Below are 24,238 nucleotides of genomic sequence, written 5' to 3'. Positions count from 1 at the left end.
GACAGAGTAGGTCATTTGCAAAAACAAAACAATCATGCAAGTTGTTTCTCTGTGGCTTTTGAACAAAATTCCAGCGTTGCCATCACAGATTATTGACTTTTACATCCAGGAGCAACTTCAGAGGATTTTCTATAACCTTTACACTTCAGATTACCATAGAAGCTGCTTAGTAAACACATCACCCCTAACAGTTTTATTAACTGTACTTGGTGTAGTGTGGCTAATTTCCCTTTCATCTTTGAGGATCTGTGTGAATTTTGCTTGTGTGGTTAATGATGGCCTTAACCTCAATTGCTTAATACATGTTTTAACTTGTTAAACAGTTGTATTTGATTCCCACGAGAATAAAATGTTGTTATAGGTTTATTTATTTAGGTTTTCCATTACCAACTTGAGTAATTACATGCCAATTTCGTGAAAGTCTGAATCAAAATATGCATAGTAATATACAGAGCAGTGATGACATTGTTTGATGTTAATTAAATTTGTATAATATAGAGACAGTAATCATAATGTGAGTTAGTTACACAAAAGCCCAGTTTATTGCATTAATCTAGTATGAATGCAGCCTCCAACTGAATCAAATTTTGCCACATTTATTTTAATTTTGCTTCTGCCTACTTTTATTGCATTGGTGTGCCCACATCATTAGTTGAATTACAACATTAGAACTGTTTTTGTACATCTATAAACATATAAAGGGTGAAGCAGATAACTGGCAGGTAGATACTAGATAATTTGTAAACATTGCTTACCCCCCCCCCCCAACTACCACCACACATTGGTTCTTGGACACGCGGATCTATACTTAAAATGGGTCTATATTAAAAGACAGAAGAGGTGTTTCAGCAAACACCTCTTGGTCAACACGTAATGAGCGAACGCACTAAAGCGCGAATGCTCAAAACAGCGATTTCTTTCCTTGGGAAAGAAATCACTTGGCCATCTCCGTGTGTTTGCCCCTTTCCTCACTGTAGTGTGTTCTCTGAGTTGGTATATTTAGTTAGGTGGGGTGTGGGGGGTGAAGCTCCCCACATTGTTATGTTTTAAAGTGTGTGTGTGTGTGTTAGCGATTTCTTTCCCAGGGAAAGAAACCGTTGTTTTGAGCGTTCGCGCTTTAGTGCATTCTCTCATTACGTGTCGACCAAGAGGTGTTCGCTGAAACACCTCTTCGGTCTTTTAATATAGACCCCTTAAAATTGTCTAAGCCACATCTATTTAATGTTGTATCTTCTGTAGTTTTTATAAAATGGCAAAGAAACTCATTCATTTTTGTGAAGGAAGAGGTTACCATCACTACTGATTTTAGGTAATTTGGGCTGATAACATATTTTAATTAAAGATGGTGTAGAGGCATTAGCAATAAACATTAGGGCCACTCCTTGCCAGGTCTTAAAGGTGGATTCATCCTCTTTAATTCCTGTCCATCAGATTCAACACTGTGACAAGTTACCACACTTAACTCACCAGTTATTTCTGTTGCTAACACAGTTAGAATATTGATACTGATTCACATAGTTAAGCTCCTGTGTTCCATGAGTAAAGTGGCTGAGCATGGTTAAGTGTCTTGGTGACCAGGAAATTAAGAACTGAGACTTGCATGACGTTGTTTCAGTTTCCCAAGAAGCAAGTACAGCATTAACACTGGGATAAGAGCTGCTGGTTCAGCCCTGCCAGTCCCAAACGCTAGAGGAAGAGGCTCATAGCCTAATTTGCACTAACAGAAGGATAACAGCATTTGAAAGCTAATCATGTGAGGATCTTTTTAAGGGTCCTGTACCTAGCCAATGGTCTCTGCTGGAGCAAAGATCAGAAGGTCTTGACAGTAACAGGTCAGGATGTAGTATGTTTCATCTAGAGATGAATTTGTTTATGACATAGCCGTGCAGTTCTCGCATGTGACGAGCTTGTCAATCCTTAATGAGTGATCAGGCTTGCATCTGTTTTTCTCTTCATTGAATGACAAGCAGCTTGCAGGAAGTGCAATCTGTTCTCCATGTCCTGAGGTAGGTCATCTGTTCAACCCCCAGCTGAGTGGATGCAGTCTTGCAACTGAACTGATCTTAGGTAGACATCTCCTGAGTGACCCAGCCAAAGGTCATTGGTACTTGAGGCCTAAGATTCTTTATTCATGTCCCATGTACCTTCTTATATCAGAGTTCAAACTTCGTGGCCTAAACTTCAGGCAAGTGTTTGACATTAAAGTGGGGCCTAGGTATACAAACATGGGAAGGCACCCTTACCCTTATAGAACATGGCCTGAAACCAGCACAAGCTCCAAAGCAGACATATCATTCCTGTACTCCACTTAACCTGCAAGTGCAAAATCCCCATTTCCTAATATCCAACATATGCCGTTCAAGTGTTCATCCCAACAATGACCTAAACATATGTGAACTTAAGCTATCTGATGATGGTGAGAGGCACAATACTGCCCCTCAGGATCCCTTGAGAATTCTGAGGATTCAAAGCCTATCCTCTCCAAAATGGATAAGAGCAACAACTTCTGATGTACTGCTGCTCAATGAGATGACCCTTCCTTTGGGAAACCTGTATGCATATGAAGGCCTTCATGGAGTACACTATTAACTCCATGTTTTCCTCTCCAGTAATGTATAAATGAGCATATGAGGAGGAGGATGCAGTGTCTAGGTCATTAGCCTATAGAGCTAAGCATCAAGAATGCCATATGTGTAGTCTAAAGCACCTGGGCTCTGTTTCTCCTGATAGGAGAAGTTACATACTTTCGACCAGTCCTTAGCTGAGTGGCACTTCATACGCAATCTCCTTTATCCATTAGAAGCTTAAACACCGTATCATTTTGCTTCCCCATGCCATAACAAAGAATCTAAAATTTTATGGAGCTTCTAAGGCATTTTACTGCTCTACCCATTTTAAAGTTATACCCATCAACTATTCATTCTACTTGTCTAGATTTTAATGTTCTCTAGTGGATCATATACTAGAAAAGCTGTTCTCCCTCTCTAAGGATGTGCACTTCCTCATAGCTTTATACAAAGTTGATTGTATGACACCTTGTTCAGGACCTTTGGCTCAGACGCATCTGGTCAGATTGACCTAGATGAGACTTTTCTCTTTGAGTGAAGTGATCAGATAAGACACCTTTATTGGTGTTTTAAGGGAAAGTTCTTTTCAACCAAACCTCTGTAGACTTGGTGGATGACTTCTTGAAGGGAAAAACAGGTGTCTTAGCCTTTCAAGCCCCTTTTACTACTACTTCCTTTGTGGTCATCCAGCCTTCGATGTAGAGGCTGCATCCCAACAGACAGATATGGTGCTTAATTGATGCACACTATTGACCCCTACCAATCAGTTCCTGAAGGGAAGTAGAGCCATGGAAAATATTGGGTGGACTCTGGGTGCAGTCATAGTCAGCCACAACTTAAGAGGGTCCTTTTCAGAAACAAAGCCCATTTCTATGGTACTAACTAGTACAAACCAATACCCTTCTCCTCACTGGGGTAGCATAGGCCCTCTGTCCTCTGAAATAGAGTAAGAGATTTTACTCTGACCTCTTTCCTTTCAATGGACACAAAAAACTTGTATCACATCCAGGGCATCAACAGTTTCACAGAACACATCCTGCATGCCAGTTTATGTATACTGATCCTCCATGATGTCATTTGTCAGTAGGTATCAAGAAAGCTTCTTAGTACATCAGGGCATGGAATCCTTGCAAGGACCTTCTTCAGTTCACTGTGTGTCAGCAGCCATTTCCTTACAGAATGTTGCTATTTATACTGTCGTCTGTACATAGAGGGCTCATCAGGATGTTGTCACTGGAGTTAAAGTCTTTCAAGAGGAAAAACTCTGTGCTTTTTACCTACATAGAGCCAAAATAAGTCACAAATCTTTCAAGAGACTTCTGGAAACTTTCGTTCTGTGAGCAGTTCACTGGATTAAACATAAACATGCAAGTCTCTTTTTGGGTCCAGCAGAGTAGATTCCCCTTAATTGTTACTTAGCTAGGCATTCATTTGTGTTAGCCATTCCTACCCATGGAGAAGGCCCTTCTGTGCTTTTATAACCTGATGGGCATCATAATCTGTGTGGTGGGCCTTTGCTTGCAGAAGATTTTGGTGTTGCATTGGAATCTGAGATGTCAGTGGCTGTAGAGTCACTACAAGCTCATAGATCTACTGATGTCAGATCTACTTGCCTGGTCCTGGAGTACTGGACATTTGCCACCATTTGTTTAGTGACCCCCCCACCCCCAAATCAGTGTCCACATTGCAGAGTTTGACAGTAGTTACTACACTCTGTGACAGGAGCTCACCTCTCATCCACCATGATTTAAGGGAAGTGTGGCTCCTTGTCTGAAAAGTGGGATCCATATCCTTCATTTGGAGCTTTGTCCTATAGCTATAGGAGGTGAAGCTGCTTTTGAGGTCACTCCTTATTCAGTCTGACAACCCATGTGCAATTTAAACAATTAACAGGACATGAAGTCTTACTTTGTGTGTAATGAGATGATACCTTGGCAGTAGGCCGTAGACAGTAACATTCCAGGTGAGGTGATCAAGCTGGGGTCTCACTGGGTCTGCACTTGTAGTCCTGTCCTGGGGCTTTGAATAAATCATGTCTTATCTAGATCTTTCTGGAAGTGGGACACATTGGAGATTTGCCTATTTATTACCCAGGAAAATTTGGGCCGCCTCCTTTCTTTGTGGATGAAGCATGTCTTGGTCTGTGGTAACCACATTCGTCATTATGTGACATTTGAAGTTGCTGTACATCTCCTTCCATTTCCACTGATTATATGCCTCATTTCAAAAGACAGAGAAGAAATATATGGAAGTGCTTTTGTCGACCCTTGATGACTGAAAAGGGTGTGATATCAGGCTCCAAACTCCCTGTCTAAATAAATAAATAACTAAATCAATCAGTCAATCAAATAAATAAATAAAAACACTGTTGGATACTGTTGCATTCAAAGGACACCTTTATTAAAATACTTCAGTCAAGCACTTTTGTCTACATCACAGACTTCTTTAGAACTGAAGTATCCTCCAAAATGTTAAACACCACTGACTGCCACCCAATTGGTAACATGAAATCCAGCAAACATCATAATAAAATTAGCTGACTTGAAATTTCAGTTCTTAGTTCAAAGATTTATCCAGACAATCACAATCAAACAATACAAAAAGTTACCTAAATGTACATGTGCAATACAATATTTACAATGCATTTTTACTGACCTAGGTTTTTAAAACACATTTTAAAATTAACTTGGTCATTCAGCCCTGGAGCTTTTTGTGAATCCAACTTTATCTGCCAGTGAAGTTCATTGATTTCCAGTGCTTTAACCCCCCCCCCATACCCATACTTTGTTTTCCTTCAAGTCAACTGATAATAGTATGGCATTTGATTGAATTTTATAAAAACAGCTGTTTGGCTATGAGAGTTATTTTACAGAACCTTTCAGTAGAATATACCTCAGTTCTGTAGACATCTCTGATATAGACAAAAACTTGACTGATGTGTTTCTTAATGAAGGATTCCTTTGTATGTAGCTGTAATAGTACCTCTCACCTCTCCCCGATTTTGATTCAAATTTTAGTTCTGTTCCTCTTAATTCCTCTTAAAACTGGTGACTTTTGGAGAAAAGGCAGTGAATTATACTTAATAAATAATGGCAGTCATCAGTTATAGACTTCTTTTAGTTCAGAAAATGTAAATTAATTCACATTCTCTTATTCTGTCAATGCCTCATGCTAATAGCACTAATATTTTAAAAGTGTCCCAGATTATTTCTTGATCTATCCATGATTCTATTGAGATTTGTCCCCGATTCATTCAGAGCGATGTCTGTATCCATTAGTGTTTTTGTTTTTCGTTTTGAATTTTTAAGTATGGCATTGTCTACAATGACAGGAATAAAAGGTGGATAGGTTTTATCTATGCACAGAGCTGGATCCAGTGTTAGATGACATAGGCAACTGCCCAGGGCCATCTGGCTGGCCACAACATTAATGTAATTAAAAAAGTAAAATTTTAAGTCGTCTTTACTTTTTTGTGCATTTTTCTGTCTTGCATCCGCATGTGTCTGTTTTAAGATTAATGCTCAACACTGAGAGAGAGAGAGAGAGAGAAAGAGCAGCTTCTTTGTGCATCCACTCTAAGACACGTGAGATTTGATTTTGGAGTAGTGGCATTATGGATAATTTTATTGCAACTGCAGGAGATCTTGCAGGAATGAAGTGTGTATGTGAAATGCTCTAGTTAACTTACTCAGGCTCACACCATGTACACTGGATACAGGAGAAAGAACCTTAATCTTCTATGCCAACTGCCATTTGGTGTGGTAAGTCATTTAGAATTGGTTGAAATGTTCTGCAGTATACATACATTTGTCATAGATTTTATTTCAATACTTAATGGCAAAAATGTTCTAAATTGCAAATTTAAAATGTACTGTAGTAAATGTTGCTTTATTTAACAAGAAACACATTAACTCTGTAAATCCATGAGACACCTCTAAGTGCATCTGCAGTTAACTCCTACTGATGCCTCTAGGTGTCATATATTGCTTGTTCATATTTGCATCAATAATTCCAAAACCATGCTATGTACAAGGTTTTAAAATGTTTCATCGTAAAGCATAACCAATAGCAAATTCAACTGCATTAATATTTGATCATTGTCTAATGCAAGTAAATAGATATTAACTGTTGTTTTTATGATATTTGTGACAAACTAAGGAAATACTGCCAATCCATCTAACTGGAATTTTGAAATAATTATATATCACTTGAAAAATGTAATATGATTTATATAGAAATGTGATAAAAGGAAATACTGGCAGCCTAGCTATCTGGAATTTTGTAAATAATCATATGTCATTTGTGAATATTTATATGATCCATAGACTTTTCTTACAAATGTAATAGAACAATATGTTATGTGGGTATTAAACTACTGGTGAAGAAGTGCGTGTTGAACTGTATGTGTTATGTACTGAGCTTCAAGATGGTAACCACAGTGTACCCTGCTGGAAAAGAGCAGAAATTTGTATAAACTATATACCTGTGCAAATGTGTGTTTTAATGGTAGAAGTTGGAACATACAGAGTTAACTTCAAAACTTTAAGAAAATAAGTTGAAATTGTTTACGACTGTACCATAAATGTTAGTTAATGTAAAGAGACGGGATGTCTAGAGCTAGAGGGTTTTCTATTCTCTTGAAACAAAAATATAATTACTAGGTTTAAAATGTACAATTATTTAACTGTTTTATGACTTCCAGTTCTAAGCAAACTTCTGAGAGATATGTACTTCTCAAACAGAGATGCTAAAAATTATGTTGGTAGTTGTTAGCCTGGGAACTGAAGGCAGGTGACAAATAGTGATGTCATCCAGCTAACCCAGCAGTAATGTTTTCATATTAATTTCAGAACTCTCTCAGAAACTATGCATTTTGTATCTTGTCTTGGATCTGAAAACATCCATTTAGTACTTCTGATCGGCATTTGTTTTGTTCTGTAAGTAAGTTATTTAGAGCATAGTTTCTTTTAGCAATAGTTAGGAATATAGTAAAGATTAGTTTATATGTTCTCTGTACTTATTTGAGTCTGTCCTGCAGTGGTGTTTTAAAATATTTCCTGTGATTCTGAACTTTGTAGTCACTGTGCTGATTTATTGAATATTGTCTTGTTCTTTTATTATTAAATATATTTAAACCTTTTAATTGCAACTGGTTTGTTTAGAGATATTTAAGCTCTTAGTTTACTTGGTTATGTATCTGGTGACACTGTATAGGCCACTCCTAAATAGCCTTGGACACACTTACCATTTAGATAATAGTAACTTTACACAGTAAGATTGGGCATCCTTCGATAAGGGCCTTAAAAGTAGCTGATAAGGGTGGCTGTTGTTGGCAGCTGGTACTACCTTATAGTCTGGGCAGAAGAGGGCATGGCTAGTAAACTTGTGCCAGCCTTTCCCAGGTGTGTATGCTTGTATATCAATCAAATATCAAAGTGTGTGTCTGAGCTACTTGGCAGGGACACAAAGCACTGGTTGGACAGAGAGGGTGCTGGAGGTCTTAGCTTGGCTACTCGGCTGAGATCTTAACCCTATAGCTGTGCCAGTGGAGAGTCTTAATGGGGATCTGGAGAAAGAGGGAGAAACCAGCTCCAGACTGACTGTGATCTCTGTGTGCTCTTAAGGGAAATTGTACTTTACTGTGTGTGTCCTTGTCATCCTCCCAATATGCACGTCCCTCACTAGTGCTAGGATTGAGGCTTTTTGATTATTGGGCCAGTGCAGGGGATTCATATATTAATTGGTGGCAGTGGTGGGATTACCACATCACATATTAATTGGTTGATAGTGGTGAGATAGCCACATCACATATTAATTGGCTTGTAGTAGTGTGAATATTTAATTCCTGTAGCCTCTGTACAGTGGTCACTGAAGGTGCTTGTACTCTCAATCAGCCATGCAGTGAACATTCAAAGTTAATATCACAATTGTTTTATTTTTTTTTGTTAGCTTAGTTAGTCGGAGAGAGCAGGCATGGATGTCAGCAGAGGAGTATGGCAAGCTGACAGGGAGCCTTTTGGCTGAGATGTGCCAGGCTAAAGGACTGTTGCATGCCAACCTCATTAAAGCTGACATGATTGCATCTTTAGTCACAGCTGCATCAGAGAATAGCAGCCAAGAGGACAATCACACTGGCCCTGGAGATGTACATCTCTCAGAAAATGGACAGTTCGACCTTTCCACAGAGGACTTAAAAATACATCTGGCATTAGAGACTTGAGTTGGAGGCCAGGTGTTTGGAAATAGAAACAACAGAGAGACTGATACACCTGGAAGCTGAGGAGGAGAGGCAGAGGCAACATAAAAAGGAGATGCTGACTCTTCAGCAAAGTCATGGAGGTAATGGGAAAGGGAGTAACCGAACCCCAGAAGCAGCACAGGTCAGTAAATTTCTTCCACAATTTACAGAGGGGGGATAATTTTGATAGTTTCATTCATATGTTTGAGAGGGTATGTAAACAGTATAATGTTGACCAAGGGCACTGGGTACAGTTCCTGACCCCCTTACACCATGGTAAAGCTGTAACTGTTCTTTCCAAACTGTCTGACACTGATTTTTTAAATTATAATGTTGTAAAGAATTGTTTGCTAGAATGTTTTAAGTTAACACCTGAAGCTTATAGAAAAAAGTTTCATGAGCATAGACGCAAGGCAGATGAAAGTGTGTGCGAAAATGTTGCTGAACTAAGCACTTATTTTCATAGGTATGTGAGTGTATGTCGGGTCACCACTTCTGAAGGGCTGGCAGACATTTTGGTGAGGGAACAAGCCCTTGGCACTTTGCCTGAGAACATGAGAATCTGGTTAGCTGATAGTGCACTACTGTAGATGAGTTGTGGAAGAAAGGAGACCTGTACCTAGCAAGCATGGCATCACTGCACAGGAAAGGGACACCCAGTGCTTCTCATGGGTCTAAGGGAACTCAGCAAAAACAAGATAGTACCAGTGGAAGAAATTTGAACTCACTCAGATGCACAAGAATAGGAACTCACCGTGGGCAGCGCAGACTGCCCCACAGAGTCTGCCAGTAGCAGGGGAAGCCACTACTCCAGGTACACATCCAGGACCGAGGGTTAAATGTTTTAAATGCAACCAGTGGGGCCATGTAGCATATAGATGTCCAAGGAAGCAAGGTGGAGAACAAAAGGTGGGAGAGCCAGTAAGTGGGAATGACAAAATGCCAACAGTAGGTTGTCTCAAGACAACAAGGGTTCCAAACTACCACCCTGCAGATGCCCTGATAGGGAATGATTTTGATAATGCAGTGCAGTATGTTCATACAGTTACACGCAGTCAGGTTGAAGATGAGCATGTGATTCTGGTAGCCTGGTGGAGACCCAGACAGACCGAATACTTGCAGCCAGGACTGGTGAGGTAGTTACTTCAGGGAGGGAGCTACTCTATAGCATTGACACTGAAGGTGAGCCACAGCTGCTTGTGGGTACTGATATTTCCTTGGACAGAGTGACTGCAAGGGCAGAGGTGAGTAGTAGTGCCCAGGCTGACAGTGAGTCACTGCTGTCAGAGAATACCAGACTTCCTGTGGATGGGGAGCTGGGAAGGGTTATAAAGAGAGTTGAGACAGGCTCACCTCTCAGACCCTACATTACAAGGCCTGAGGGGATGTAGCTAGTGAGGCACCTGATTTTCAAGGGAAGGGGGAATCTGTATACTGGGACAAAGGGTTACTGTATAGAGAGTGGATCCCTGAGGGAGGGCTAGAGGGTGAGAAAATACAGCAGTTGGTAGTGCCCAGAGCCTACTACCTGGCACTTCTAGCCATAGCCCATGATATTCCCTTTGCAGGTCATATGAGCATAAAATGTACAAAGAGACATATTATGCAGAACTTCTATTGGCCTGGGATTTCCAGAGATGCAACAGGGTACTGAAGGACCTGTGAGCAATGCCAAAAGGTAGGCAAGGTAGGAGACAAGGTGAAAGCTCCTTTGATGCCTTTCCCTGTGATTGAGGAGCCATTTCAGAGGGTAGATATGGATATTGTGGGACCTCAGAGTACCCCAAGTTCCACAGGGAAAAACTATATCTTAGTGGTAGTAGATTATGCTACCAGATACCCTGAGGCGGTGGCTCTGCTATCCATTGAGGCAGAAAGATTTTCAGCAGGGTAGGTTTCCCAAAAGAAATACTGACTGACAGAGGTGCCGATTTCTTGTCAGACCTGCTGGCTTGCCTGTGGAATGACTGTGGGGTGAAGCACCTAAAGACCACCCCCTACCATCACCACACTAATGGTCTTGTTGAGAGGTTAAACTCTACACTCAAAACAATGCTACTGGCATTTGCAGACCAGTTTAAGAGGAACTGGGACAAATATTTGCCCCATCTGTTTGCTTACAGGGAAGTTCCCCAGTAATTCATTTTTTTTCACCCTTTGAGTTACTGTATGGGCATAGGGTGAGGGGACCTCTAAATGTGATTCAAGATCAATGGGAAGGTAAGTGTGAATCTCACAAGGAGTCTGTTGTGACATGTGTCCTAAACCTCAGGACAAGGCTCAGGGCACTCATGGGCTTGGTCCAGGAGAACCTGCTGCTCCATCTGAAAGCTTACCATACTTGCAGGCATTTTCTCAGTCTCTTTTTAATGCCTTTATGGCCTTTAAGCTTGCTTCCTCCCAAGCTCCTGCTACTCTACCAACTTTGAGCCCCAGGCCTGCTTCACTGGGCCCCTTACCCCAACCTGAGACTCTAGAGTAGGACCCTTCCTCTTCTTCTTATGGCAAGTCCCATTCATATGCCTCTCAACTGGCCTCTCCTTTGGGGATACTGTTCTCCAGAAGAGTACTCCTTAGAGGGTGATTCCCCACCTGAAGATATAATCTTTGGAGAAACAATTTCAGAAATGAATGAATATTTCAAATGTGATTCCACACAAATGACAGAAGTACAAAAAAAGGTATTGTGAACTTCTGCAGGTGAACTCTCCCTTCCCCTCAGCCACCCCCCCAGTAATCCCAGCCTACCTGCAAACCTTTACCTCAGCTTCAAAAGCACCAGAATCTCAACCTCCAGCTCCAAAGAGACCAGACAGGGTCTATAGAGTTCCTGATGACTTAACATACCTCATCAAGCCTCCTATGGCAGACCTAGCTGAGATTGCTATCTTGGCAGACAAACAATCCAGACAGATTCCCTCTTCATCCTTACTCCCATCAGACAACGACAGTAAAATGATAGACTGGTGAAGAAAATGTACACTTCATTCGCCACCAGTTACCAAATGCATATGGTAAAGTATGCTTTGGATCTTGTTTCGCAGACCATGGATCAGCTATTCTCCATATGAGACTCTCCCATTAAGGCACCAGTTGCCTCCACTCTCTCCTTAGCTGCTCAGGTCCACTAGACATTCAATTAAATGCAGGTATGATGCTATAGAAGCATCAGCCAGGTCTGCTGCTTCAGCCTTGGTGCTCCATAGATACTCCTGGCTCAGACTACATCCATTACCAGATGGTTTTTAAAAACAAGATTATGGATGCTCCTCTTGAAAATAAATTTTTCTTTGGAAAGCAGTCAGTAGAGTTGTTTAAATACCTGCAGGAAAAGAGTAAGGAGCTGCAGGACCTTAAGCACCTCTTTGTCTCACCAGTGCCTAGGTTTCACAGAAACTTTCCTGCCAAACCAAGATTTGTCAGGAAGGTTTCCGCACCACCTACTCCCAAATCTAGGAAAGGTGCCAGGAAATCATCCTCATCCAGGCCAACCTCTTCACAGCCATTTCACAAACAGCTGATTCCTGACAGGTCAACCTCTGCGTGACTATCAGACCCCTCCAAATCACCTACCTCTTTCTGCCCATCTGTCTCACTATCTTCCCCCATTGCAATAGATCACCTCAGACAACTGGGTGTTGTCAATTGTGGAAAAAAGCTACTTCATGACCTGGTGGAAATCCCTCTCCAAAAAGGTATCCCACAACCTCCAAAGGACCAAACACATCTCCTCCCAAAAGTCATATGATGTCTCTTGCATCTGGGCACAGTCCAAAGGGTTCTTCAGGACAGGAAGGCCAAGACTTCTACTCCAAAATCTTTCAAGCCCCAAAAAAGGATTGGCCTATGGCGACCCATCCTATACCTGTTCATTCAAATCTTTTTTCTGCATGTGCCCACCTTATGTATGCTCTCACTCCAGACCCTCCTTCCACTTTTGACTCCCAGATCTTTCCTGGCCACTCTAGACCTGAAGGATGCACATCTTCACATTCCTGTCTACTCATCCTGTCAAAAATTCTTGCGATTTGATGTGCAGTTTTTGCACTGTCAGTTTACTGCCTTGCCATTTGGCTTGTCTACAGCACCAAGGGTATTTACAAAATGTCTAGCCCCTGTAGTGTCCTTTTGCAGGATGAGGGGCATTCAAATCTTCCCATACTTGGATGACCTCCTTATTCAGGCAGATCAGTCAAATGCCCTGTTAAAACACCTTCAGTTCACCATTTCCCTCCTCGAAGGGCTAGATTTCACAATCAACCAACTCAAATCCTCCCTTACTCCTACCCAAGAGCAGATTTTAATGAGCTACAGAATAAGGACAGATTTGATGAAGACCTTTCTTCCCCTTGACAAGGTCACATCATTGACCACTTACTTCCAAAAACTACTGCTGGCCAACTCCATCTCAGCCAAGGGAGTTCCTTCACCTCCTGGGTCTCATGGCAGCCATGCTCCCCAAACTTCCCTGGCCAGGCTACATATGAAGAAATGTCAATGGTATTTGAAGAATGTTTGGTCCCAACATGCTCATCCAGTAGAGTTTCAGGTGCCATTCCTTCCCTGTCTCAAGAAGGAAATCCTGTGGTGGATCCAGCAAATTCATCTAAACCCAGGACTACCATTACGACCTCTCCCCACAGTTCAACAGATGTACACAGATGCATCAGATCTTGGGTGGAGGGGTGACTATGAATGGCCTGAAGGTCTAAGGGCAATGGGACACTTGCCTTTGGAAGACACACATCAGTATCAGGGAGATGACTGCTGTTATCCTAGCCCTGAAAGCATTCCATCCCCTTATCCATCCAGGACCTCTAAAACGTTTTACAGACAATACCACAGTCCAGTGGTACATCAACAAGCAAGTGGGGGGAGACAAAATCCTACTTGCTCTGCAGGCTAGCCATCCAAGCTTGGGAAATGGCTACCCTCTTCAAAGTGATGCTGCAGGCAGTTTACATCCCCTCACAAACCAGTGTTCAGGCAGATGCCCTCAGCAGGTCAGTATCTCAGAATCTCGAATGGATGTTGCACAGAGATGTCTTCCTGGACATTGTCCACCGGAGGGGTATGTCACAAATAGATGTTTTCCTCTCCTCTGAACAGACAACTAGAGTAATTCTGCACAACAGCCCCCTCCCCATAAGTATGTAGGGTGGATGCCTTCACAGTCTTCTGGAAGGGGATGTTTCTTTATGCATTACACCCTTCCCTCTCATACAGAAAGTCCTGCTGATGAATTCAACAGGACAAACTGAAAATCTTGTTGGTGACCCCTTCTGGCCAAGGCAGCACTGGTTCCCCCTACTTTTTTCACTGGCCAGGGGCAGTCACCCAAGTACCATACAAGGTGGATCTCGTCGCACAACAAAAGGGATCCCTCATGAACCTACACTTACAAACTCTCAGACTAACCATGTCGGTGATAAACTTTTGATCCCTTTTAGAAACCTTTATTCAGAGGATGTGCTTTCTGTCCAACAGGAGGCCAAGAAACCCACTACTAGGAGATCCTACTTAGCCAAATGGAAAAGGTTCTCCATTTGATGTATACACACAACTAGATCCCTTTAGGGCAGATGTAGTTTTGTGTTATCTGTGTGAACTACTTAAGTCTGAACTTTCGTATTTGTCAGTGAAAGTCCATTTATCTGCTATCTCTGCTTGTTTACCTCTCAACCCACCATATTATCCGCATTAGAAGTCAAGCTTTTTCTTAATGGGGCCTACACATCAGACCACCAAGTAAACTCATCCCTCCTCCTTGGGATCTGAATTTTATTCTAGAAAAACTCACGAGTGCTACCTTTCAACCAGCGGTCTCAGCCACCTTAAAGATGTGCACTTGGAAAACAGTGCTTCTTGTAGCCTTGACCTTGGCCAGAAGGGTCTCAGAGTTACAGGCACTCATGGCCAGCCCCACCCTACTTAATATTTTATAAAGATAGGGTTTATCTTTGCACCAACCCCTCCTTCATGCCTAAAGTGGTCAATAAACTATCCCTTAATCAATCTATCCATTTACCCACTTTCTTTCCTTCTCCTCAAAATGATCGTGAGAGAGTGCTCCATTCCCTCAAAATGATCGTGAGAGAGTGCTCCATTCCCTGAATGTTCACAGACGACTTAGATTCAACCTAGACGAGACCAAGTACATCAGAAAGTCAAACCAGCTGTTTGTATCCTTTCTCCCCAGGGCTCTGGGAAAGGCTGTCCCCAACAAAACAATCTCTCTCTTGGATTTCCCACATGATAGCCTTCTGTTACTACTTCCATGGCAAACAGTAACCTTATACTGTGAGATCCCACTCCTCCAGGGCTGTGGCCTCCTCAGGGGCTTTTTCAAAGGATTAAATACAGCCTCCAGTCTATAGAAAGCCACTTGGACTTCAGTCCACACCTTTACTAAACATTACAAACTGGACAACATCTCTAGGCCTAGGGCAGGTTTGCTAAAGCCGTCCTGCATAGACTCATAATGGGTCCTCTATCTCCTCCTCCCATATCACATGCTGAGCTTTGATATTCTCCCTCATGTTAGAATAAGGCAGCATGAGAAGAGAAGGATATGGAATAGTTGTGTAAAATCTTACCATAACCGTAGATCTGTTCCATGTTGCAGTATTCATATCCCTCCCTCCTTCCCCTACTTAGGACTGCTTTCCTTTTTTATCCCCTTACTGGATGACATCCTTATTAGCTATTCTTAGACTCTTGTCCAACTGGGGCATTCACTTCTGAGGTCAATGGATGCAGATGTCACTTTTATGGCCCATGGTTTATGGTATTTACGTGTGACATTTCATGCTCTATACAGCAGCCTGGCTAAGCTTTTGTAGATGGGCCGGACGTTCAGGTCCCCTCGGATGGAGGATCCCTCATGTTAGAATACTGCAACATGGAGAGAAGGGCATCTATGATTATGGTAAGATTTTACACAACTATTCTTTCTTGGCTGATAAAACCAAATCATTTGTATAGGTTAAAATTAGTGGTAACCTTTTTCCTTCCTTAATTTCCTGTCCACCATCCTCTAGCGTTGATGTACATGTTTGTATAACAGCATTCATTGCTTTCACGAACAGCCACATGCTCAGTGGACAGCCTTGCTTAACCTGCCTTCTGTATCTTATCTTTTTTCCTGACAATATGGTCACCATCACAGACAAACAAGAATTTCCATAAATTGTCCTCCCTATTCTTATTTTTCTCTTACCTTACATTCTTTTAAAGTGTTTTACATTTCCCCATGATCAATATTATCAAATGTCTTAGCCACATCACATACTGTCACATTTTCCTTCTGCTTCCCCTTATCTATAAGTATTTATGTAATAAGCAACAATTTCCTTAACCATCATTAGCATTTCATTTACTTTTTTTTACCTTTAATCCCATACACCGCTTCATCCAATTCTTCTTTAATGACACCCATCATTCTTTTCTGAATAATGTTCATAAATTTTTTTATAGTCAGTATTTCCCAACGTAATTGGTCTCCAGATTTTTATTTGTTCCTTCCCCTTTTTTCCATATAAATTGTATACCCCCCTTACAAATGTCTTCTTCTTTTATACATTGTACTATCCATTCATTCAATATTTCCACATAAACATCATTTCATCATCTGATATTTCCTTATTAAAACTATACCCTAATCTTTCTGGACTTGATGTGGACTTTTCATTCACCTTCCTTTATAGCATCCTCTCTTTCCTATCCATTCTTTTTTACCATTTCTTCCACTACCCCCATTTTCATCTTCTTTACTTTCAATACACCTCAGTTGCATTCTTCTCATACATATTCTGTACATACCTTTCAACTATATCCATAATTTCCTCTTGTTTGTATTTTAACTGCCCTTTTTTTCATCCTTCATTACATGCATTTTTCTCTCCTTACATCTTGATTTCTTACCCCAAGATGGAGAATCATCTTTTTTCCCTTTCACGAAATGCTTTTGTCTAAATATCATTCTTGTTTATTTATTTTATATGATTTTTTTTTCTTCTTCAAGACTTTTCTCTGCCTCTTTCTCTATTATTTTCACAAATGTATTTTTGCTTATTATATATCATTTCCTTCTTTTGTTGCTCCTTCTGTCTCTCTGATTTCAAATATGCTTTTTAAACTTTTTTTACACCATCTACCACTTTATGAAACTGTCACAAAATGGCTCATCACATGATTTTCCAACAGTTGCACTCTTTCTTTTTTAAGACTTTCTATTCCTGCATTTTTTCTTGTCAGTCTTTTTATCCCATTTACTTTTTTACATTTTCATTCACTTCTGCTGTTGCCCATATAGCCCTATGATCTGAAAACTTTATGTAATTCTATCTTTTATTTTTTTCATGTCATCTGTAAACAAAATATAATCAATCTCTTTAAGTACCCCTTCTTATAAGTATATTATCTCTGTTTACCTATTCTTAGCCTACCATTATTTTCAACATTTTTACATCTTGTATTGTTTTCCCTTTCACCTTTCTTAAACAGAAGTTATGTCTCCTACTGCCATAAGACATATTTAATATTACATAATTTTGAGTTTCCTCAAACATTTTTTGCTTTCTGTTACATTTGTATACACTGCTAGTGTTCTAAATACCTTCTGCCCCTTTCTTTTATTCCACACCAAAACTCTCCTGGCTACCACCACAGTTATGTGTAATATTTTAATCTCTTCAGTTTTTTGTAAAGTACAGTTGTGTAAAATCTTACCATAATGGTAGATGTCCTTGCTTTCACTGTTGCAGTATTTGTAACCTTCGGGATTCCCTGCCATGGAAGCCCATCATTTGGCCAGTATACCAAAGACTTTCTGTTGCATTTAAAGGTATGCCTGAATGTCACTCAAATGCTCCTTGCATACCACAGGGCATAAAGGTGAAGTTCAGGCTCAACATAAACAGAACTGATTGCCCCAGTAGGAACACCAGTCCAAGGAACCCAAGAGGTAATCTGTACATCCAGGAAGGAAAGGATTAGGGGGAAGGATAGAGGGGGGGTGAATACTGCAGCAGTAAAGTCAAGGACATGTAGTGTTATGGTAAAATTTTACACAACTGTACTGTGTCCTTACATTCACTGCTGCAGTATACGTAATCTTCGGGAGAGTGCCAAAGCTCAAGAGGAAATTTGGGAGGGGGAAGGAGAAGTTGAAGAGTCCCCTAAGAAGCCATAGAGAATGGCACTAACAAAACCAGCCAAAGCTCTTGAGATACCATCCAACTTGTAGTGTTTAGTAAAGGTATGCACAGAAGACCAGGTAGCTGCTTCAGGAATAGAATTAGTATCTACACCCTTGAAAAAAGCACTAGAAGAAGCCACCACTTCTAGTAAAATGAGTCTTGACTGAAGAATGAAGGCTCATGCCATGAAAGGTGTAACAAAAGGAAATAGCCTTAGAAATCCAAGAATAAATAGTTTGCTTGGATACAGCTAGACCCAAAGATCTAGGAGGAAAAGAAACAAACAACTGATCAGATTTACGAATAGTCGTAGTCTGATCCAAATAAATTCTGAGTTGCGGATACACATCCAAAGTATGTAGCACCCTCTTACTGTCAGACTGCAGAGAGGGGAAAAAAGTACGCAAATTAATAGACTGATTAAGGGAAAGCTCATTAACCACCTTTGGCATAAAGGAGGGATTAGTATGTAAGGACACACTGTCCTCATGAACAATCAAAAAGGAGGACAAGCCATAAGGGCCTTCAACTCAGACACCCGTCTGGCAGAAGTAAGAGCTAACAACAGAACAGTCTTCCAAGAACAATGTTTCAAGGAAGCCGAAACAGCAGGTTCAAAAAGTGCCTGAGTCAACTTCCCCAAAACAAAATTAAGATCCCACAGAGATGGAACAGGCTTCTTGGGAGGTCTGATATTAAGGATGCCTTTGAGAAATTGTTCAACGTCACATCTAGAAGCTAAAGGAGGAGATAAAGGCATACAAGCAGAGACAGCTGATAAGTTGGCCTTAATAGAAGAATAGGCCAAACCAGCACTGAGAAACTCATACAAATAAGAGAGACCCAAAGGAACATCCACATTAAGTAGGTACAGATTACGAGACAGACACCAAATAGAAAACCTCTTCCATTTAGACAAGAAGGATTTCCTAGTAGTAGGTTTCCTGGCCTCCCACAGGACCTGCAACACGTCCTCAGAAAAAAGGTGTCTGTGAGGAATCAAAACCCTATCACCCACAGTGTCAGTTGAAGTGTGGGCAGGTAGGGATAGATAAGAGACCCCTTGTCTTGTGTGAGGAGATCCACCCTGTGAGGTAACTTGTGATAATTGCCCCTGGCGAGATGCAGAAGTAGAGGGAATCAGTGCTGTCACGGCCAAAAGGGAGTCAGCAACATGATTTTGGGAGCATCCTGTTGAATATTGAACAGGACTTTCAGAATGAAAAGAAGGGGAGCGAATGTATAAAGAAATACCTCTTTCCACGAGAATGAGTGTGTGTCCACCTTCTATACGGGAGGACCTGACTCTGGCACAAAACAGAGGATGTTATCTGTTCAGAGGGAGGCAAAAAGATCCCCTTGAGGAGTACCCTACTGGTGAATAATGTCCAGAAACACATCCCTGTGAACCATCCTTTATGGGACTGAGTTAAGGACCTGCTCCGATTGCCTGCCATAATGTTTTGACTGGAAGGGATATAAACCACTTGAAGAGTCACTTGATACTTGACAGCAAGATCCCACACCATTAGTGCCAACCGGCAAAGAAGGTAGGATCTCGTTCCTTCCTGTTTGTAGCTATATCACATCACTGTGGTATTGTCTGTGAAGACCTTGAGAGGCCTTGGAGAGAAAAGAGGAAGAAAGGCCTGAAGGGCCAGCAGAAGAGCTCTCATCTGTTTGATGTTGATGTGCTCCCTCTGCTAGTGAGGTGACCACACCACCTGTCCTTTTAGGGAGTCAAAAGTTGTCCCCCTCAACCTGTCTGAAGTGTCTGTGAACAATTCCTAAGAGGGAAGAGGGGGATGAAAAGGGATCCCTTGGTTGAGAGACAACTCCCAAATCCACCAGTGAAAACCCTGTCTGAGACAAGGAAGAAGAGGAACTATGAAGTCTAGAGGATGTGCATGTTGAAGCCACACTGACTTCAGAAACCACTGAAACTTTCTCATGTGGAGTTTGGCCAGAGGGAGCATTGGAATGGTGGATACCATGAAATCCAGAGCTCTCAGAAATTCCCTGGTGGTAATGGAAGCCAGAGGAAGAAGAGTATGAAAGAAAGAAATGAGAGTTAAGGCCTCCAGAGTGGTAGGGATGCTATCATAGGCACTGACTGAATAATGCACCCTAGAAAAAACATGATCCTGAAAAGGAGTCCGAGAATATGTTGTGAAGTTTATTGTGAACCCCTGGCTATGAAGAAGGGAAATGGCAAAATGAAGATTTTGCAAAAGAGTTTCTGGAAAGGACACCTAAGTGAACAGATCTTCTAAGTATGGAAATATTTGGATCCCTTGAACTCTGCAAAAAGCAATCACAGGAGCGAGGCATTTGGTGAACACACTTGGGACAGTAGAAAGGCCAAAGGGCAAAGTAGAGAACTGAAAATGCCAGGAAGAAACAGAGAAACGTAAAAACTTCCTGAAAAGAGGATGGATTGGAATATGGAGATAAGCATCCTTGAGATTCAGAGACACCATATAGGTCTGAGGGAGCAGTATAGGAAACAGAATCTTAAGAGACAACATCGGAAAGGAAGGCACTTATGATAGAGGTCTAGAATAGGTCTCCAAGCACCTTCTTTTCTTGGCACTAGAAACAGCCTGGAGAAAGAACCCTTTCCCCCTTTGGGAGACGGGCACCTTTTGAATAGTACCCTGTGTTAAGAGAATTTGAAGAAACTCTGGGAAAAAGGGAAGCTGTTCCTGAAGAGGTTGAGAAATGTCCATAAAAGAAGGGTGAGATTTCCACACCATGAAGTACCCCTGACAAATGATCGACAAAACCCCAGAATCTTGAGTGATCTGAAGCCAAGCAGGAAGAGAAGAAGAAAGGTGAAGAGAAAGGGGAATGTGGCTGGGAGGAGACGAATAGTCATACATCACCTGGTTTGTCTGGAAAGGAAGGCTTAGGAAACCCTGAAAACTGAGTAGTCTTAGCAGCAGGAGCCCATTTGCCACTCTTCTTGCCTTTAGCAGAAGGGCAGGAATGTCTACAAAGAAAGGCAGACTTAGCACTATAGTTACTGTGAAATTTAGGTACAGGAGAAACAAAAACATGTTTAAGATCCTGTAAAGCTCTACCCTTATCCTGAAGGGACTTAAACCAGCAGCATCTTCCCCAAACAAAAGTTTACAATCCAGGGGAACATCCATTACCTTAGCTTTAAATTTCATCAGGTAGAGGCTAGAGCCTAAGTCAAGAATATCTCCTCATAACTGAACCAAAAACAGCTGCCCTAGAAGAGGCATCCTCCGCATCATAACTACATTTAATAGAATGATGAATGACTTGAGAAGGAAGTCCCTAGCAAGGAAAGAACAGAAGGTTTACCCTCAGACTCTGGAAAATCAGAAATAAGTTGACAAGCCTGAGAAGAAGAGCCAACACATAACTAGACATATGGGTCTGATAATTAATAGCACTAAAACCTAGGATATCAGAAGTATAAACCTTCTTAACCAGCTGTTCCATAGTTCTGCTATCTTTGTTAGAAGGCAGTAACTTGGGCAAAGGAAGCAACTGAGATGGCTTATCAGAGGCTACAGAGACCACAGAAGGGTCAGCAGCAGGACATTTATACAAAAAAAGCAACAATCTTCAGGCACCTATAAAACTACAAAAAAGCAACAATCTTCAGGCACCTATAAAACCTGTCTGGCTTCTTGGGAGCAGGGGATAAAGAATCATGAGCATGAGATGCATTGAAAAAAACATCCAGCAAAGCAGCCAAAACAGGAGGAACAGCCGCAGCTGTAGGATACTCCCAACTCCTATAGATATCTGGGACCTGAGCATAATCCCATATAAAAAATCCATCAACCTATAGTGTGTATCCCCAAAGGAAATTTCTTCAAAAGGAGCATCTGAACTAATAAAGTCCTCCTCCTCTGGCCCATTGTCCAAAGGAGAAGGAATTTGAGTAGAATAAGTCAGGGATTCTTTTCAGAATTCGACTTAGTCTCAGAAGGATCCTGATCTCTAGGCCTTTTAAGGGGGGGTTGAGGACCAAGGAGGAGCAGGAATTGAAACCCCTTGAGGAGGTTTTAATGACATTAAAGCAGAAAATAGTCCCTGAATGAAAGCCTGCCATTCACTTTGAGGATCACTAGGAGCAAAAGAAACATGCTTCTTTTTTAAGGGTACACCCCCTCCAAAAAACTGAGAAGACTCCATCCCAGGACGGCAGTCGAGAACCATAGTAGAAACTTCCCCCAACTAAAACTCGAATAAAATCAACAGTGCTTCCCCCTGAATGTCAAAGGTACGCCTGCAAAGCCTCATCGGACATGCTGCCAGTCGGAACCTCACCGGCCTCCATCATGGTCGTGGTAGAGGAATTCAACAGCACTGCCTGGCAAGCCTCCAGGTTGGTAACAACCTCAGGAGAAACACCTTGCAGAGCCTGGACAGCAGAAGAGTCCAGTCGCTCCTTTTTCACCTTCTTCTTCACTAATGGCTGACCTTTGTGGGGGGGGGGTTCCCTCCATTGCATCTTTAACAAGAGGCTTATGATGCTGGTTCTCAAGATGCAAAGAAAGCGAAGAAAGCTTACGATGAAGGGTTTTCAGAATGAACACCTGGCAAATAGAGCCAGGTGTATTGTCATGAGATGCTTCTAGACAAAAAGGACAGTTTGCTTGGAAAATGTATTTCCCATCATTTTCCTTACTTTCTCTGTCTTCATTAATTTGTGGACAATCAAACCAAAAATTCGCCTCACTTCCACAGTTCCTGCAATATGGTTTACATTTTTTCTAGAGGTTCCAAACTCTCCACACTGCCCACACCTTCCTTTTGTACAATCCTGGGTTAAATGTGATTCATCCCCTCAGAAAAACGTGTTTTTGCTGCCCACTGTACTTAACACTCCCTTTTTCTCATGTATTACTATCACGTTAGGCACATGCTGTGACTTGTTTTCTGTTTTTAAAGTTACATAAACTTCCCATTCCCTAATCCGTACTCTTTTGTCATCTACAACTGTTTTAATATCAAGCACTTCCTGACATAAGCTTAGAAAAACATAATTCATTCATTCTCTTCTGTCTCAGTTGTTCTAAATTGCAACATCCTTTTTTAACTGTACATGTAAATTTTGATAAATATAGTTATTCCAAGAAGCTATATTACTTTTCCTTTCACATTCATTAACACATTTTCTGCTAGTGCAAATGCCTCAAGAGTTATTTCACAGAAAGGTTCAGTTCCTGTATGTATTAATGCCCTAATGTCAGACAAATGGAATCCTAAGGGCATAACAACATTGTCAAAAACACAGTGTTTATTTACTGTTCATACTTTTTTCGCCTTCATAACAGGACTTTTCCTCCAGCTGTCACCATCTTCAGCCTGTCTGCTCTGCACTTGAACATCCTTTTCTTCCTGCAGTTTTTCACCTGAACCTGTTACTGCTGTTGAATAAGTGTTTACTGTGGAAACACTGCTGTCACTCTCTCTCTCTCTCTCTACTGCTCTCTGTTCCATCTACCTGAAGCCCAACAAAGACAATGCCCTTTAATTCAGTTAATCGAGTAGCCAGATATGCTGTCTGTGTCTCTACACCATCAACTACAGCATCTTTCATCTCTTCACTGCCAAATATTTTGTCCATTACCACATTCTACTGCATGGCCTCCATTTCTGGTCCTGCTTCTTCTATCATGTTTTTGTAAAACAAAGTCATCTAACCTCCTAATACCACAATATTCACCTCCAAACATCTTTTTCCTTCTGAATTTATTTTTTTCTCCTTCTCTGGGTCATTTCCACTCACAGCCTCCATCTTAGTTTCAATGATCAATGGTAACAGAAGGGGGAGGTTCTCAGATGCCCTGACCAAATTTCCCCCAGTAATATAAGTACCCCTAAGAGTCTCCCCTGAAAAGAGACAACTAGCCTAGTGAGACTAACCTAGTCAGCAAAATGTAAATTAAAAGTTCTAAATTCAATCCACATTTCTGTCCTCTTTTTGAATGTAAAGAAGAATATAGTCTGTCCACTGACGGTTTTGAACAGTATTTATGATAACTGGGGAAGAAAGACAAGTAATGGAACACTGGAATTGGGTGTGGGGGAGGGGGAAGCCTGGTCCTTTACCCTGTCTAGGGCCCCATTTGACCAGGATACGGTTCTGAACTTGTAGTGCTATTTTTGGCATCTTTTCATCAATTTTTGGAATACAAATATTACTGTGGTTTGTCAATAGACATTTAAGGTTTGTCTTTGTTCTA

General features: G+C 41.3%; 1 protein-coding gene across 1 annotated transcript in view; it reads left to right on the top strand.

The window, feature by feature from the left end:
• Window positions 1-24,238, top strand: part of LOC122789858 (formin-2-like) — a gene marked incomplete at its 5' end in the record, with an annotated part of 2,118,086 nt that overhangs the window by 1,470,035 nt on the left and 623,813 nt on the right. The window lies entirely within an intron of this gene.

Source organism: Protopterus annectens, chromosome 15.part0 (genome assembly GCF_019279795.1).
Source record: "Protopterus annectens isolate FY-2018-M chromosome 15.part0, PAN1.0, whole genome shotgun sequence".
Classification (NCBI taxonomy): domain Eukaryota; kingdom Metazoa; phylum Chordata; order Ceratodontiformes; family Protopteridae; genus Protopterus; species Protopterus annectens.
Note: the sequence above shows the minus strand (reverse complement) of the source record. Positions and strands in the feature narration are given on the sequence as shown.